Here is a 2,488-nt window from a genome sequence, read left to right as displayed (position 1 = left end):
GATAAACATTTATTTTAACTGTAAAATAAAGACAGTAAAAATACTGTAGGATGTTTAGTTTTGTAAATTTTTTAAAATATATTTCAATACGGACGGGGCCATTTTTATTTCCACACAAAGCATTCTGGGTAAATGATGACGTGGATAGGTCCTCGGTGCGAGGCTGCTAGCGAGCTATATCCACCCTGAAGGTTAATCTTGGACATATTTTCAGTTCCAGGCTGAGTCATTTCTACCTTCTCCTCTCTGTCAACGCTCTCTGGTTTCATTTAAAAGAGTCGATCATCAGATATTGTCCAAGATTAACCTTCAGGGTGGATATAGCTCGCTAGCAGCCTCGCACCGAGGACCTATCCACGTCATCATTTACCCAGAATGCTTTGTGTGGAAACAAAATGGCCCCGTCCGTGTTGAAATATATTTTAAAAAATTTACGAAACTAAACATCCTACAGTGTTTTTACAGTCTTTATTTTACAGTTAAAATAAATGTTTATCAAATAAAGTAAAGTTACAACTAATCATGGATCCCTTTAATGAGACTGAGACAGGAGTACAGTTTTAAATAAAAACCTTTTTAAATCGGTTGTGTTATTCAGTTTTAGTCATGTTGCTCCTTCAAGTCTTTCCCCTAAATTTTGTTAATTTATAATATAATTAAAATAATATTTAGCTGATTTTCCTTCTCCTGTTCAGCATCKTCACAGTTACAGGCCCTGTCACACCAGACTACTTATGAACATTTTAAAGACGTTACATTAAAGATGGAACTGAAAAAATCAACAGGAAGCTTCTGTTTTGTGTACATAATGTAACTAACAAACTGATCAAATATTAGAGCTGTCAAATTATTAATATTTTTAATCTAATTAATCCCAATGTAGCTGTTTAATCTGTGCCCATGCAGCACTAAAATTAATCAGAGTTAACTTGATTAATTTCACAGCCCTATCAAATATATCTTTTATTAGCAATTTAGACATAAAAATGCTTTATAAGTTGGCAGAAGTTTAGTGTGACAGGACATACACTGGGCAGGATTAGAGCTGAAGGCTAGACCATCCAAATTCTGGCCCACCTAGACCAGGTCCTTCAAAAGGACTCGGTCCCTGAATTTAGACACAACCAAAGTCTCTAAAAAACATTTTAATCTGCATGGAAACCATTTCAAGATGGCCGCCGTATTATCAACATTCGCCAACAGCAAAACTGATTTAACTTTGTAAAATTTACAGCTAATGTTTTGTGCATTTGTAGCTAAGTGTTCTTTATATATATTATTATTATTATTATTATTATTATTGTTTTGTTTTATGTACAGTTGTGCCCCACAAAAGTTTCGATTTATTGTGGTTTGTTTGTGTTTGTTTGTTTGTTTGTTTTTTTGTCATTTTCTGTTTAGTTCTAGTTGGTTTTTCTGTTGTGAATACAATTATTAAAATTCTATGATTTGGTTGATTATAATATTTTACTGTTAATGTACAGAGCTCATAAAGGTGTGTTACCTTCCAACATTCAGGTAAATTTTGTTAAAAGAGAGAGCTGTTATTATCTTAAAGGAATAAAAAAGTTTATGAAACCTTGGGTTTGGTACGAGCCTGAAGGARCAATCACTTTAATCCAGGGATTAAGATTATGGAACAGCCTGGAAGATGAGGTTAAAAATGACAGATCCTTGTATATATTAAAGAGAATGATAAAAACTAGTATTCTGAAGAAATATGGAGAATTATAAGTGAATTCATGCTAATTGTTGTTTGAATTGATGTCTTCTTATTTTTATTTCATTTTTACATGTTTCAAGTTGTTTTGATGTTTGTTGTATTTTTACTTTTCTTTTGAACATATTTTGGGTATAAAAAAGGGGACAGATATAAGATTTATTCTTCTGCTGCCTTTCATTTTATCTGATTTTATTTTGATTGTATGTTTTTGTACTTTGTTGATCTGTGTTCCAAATGAAATGAATAAAGAACTACTACTACTAAGTGCTAACACACTAAATGCTAACAGATCACAAGTTTTTAAAATTTACGTAAAGAGCACATAAAATAAAGTTACCAAATAATATTCAGGTCAGATTTATTAAAAGGGAAAGTGAATATAATTTAAAAGGTATTGAGATCTTTAAAAACATAACTTCAGAACTGTGCTGATGAAAGATGTATTTCAGTTAAGGCTGTTAGGTTGTGGAATGGTCTGATAGTGAGGTGAAACAGTTTAAATCTTTATTTGTGTTTAAAACAACTTGAAACTTATTATGTAGAAGTGTTATATTACTGATTAAGGTGATGTTCTGTTTGTATTTTTGTGTTCAAGGGTTCTTTTGTTCTTTTTTTTCTGTATGCTGACAGTGGACTGGTTTGGAATCGATTTTATTTGTTAGTGAACGGGCAGATATAAGTTTATATTCTTTCTGCTCCTTTTCATTCATGATTTTATTGTATTTTTTGTTTGATTGTTTTTTTAATTTTAATTTTGTATGACTT

Source organism: Austrofundulus limnaeus, unplaced genomic scaffold (assembly GCF_001266775.1).
Source record: "Austrofundulus limnaeus strain Quisiro unplaced genomic scaffold, Austrofundulus_limnaeus-1.0 Scaffold1133, whole genome shotgun sequence".
NCBI lineage: Eukaryota > Metazoa > Chordata > Actinopteri > Cyprinodontiformes > Rivulidae > Austrofundulus > Austrofundulus limnaeus.
This window is presented reverse-complemented; position numbering follows the sequence as displayed.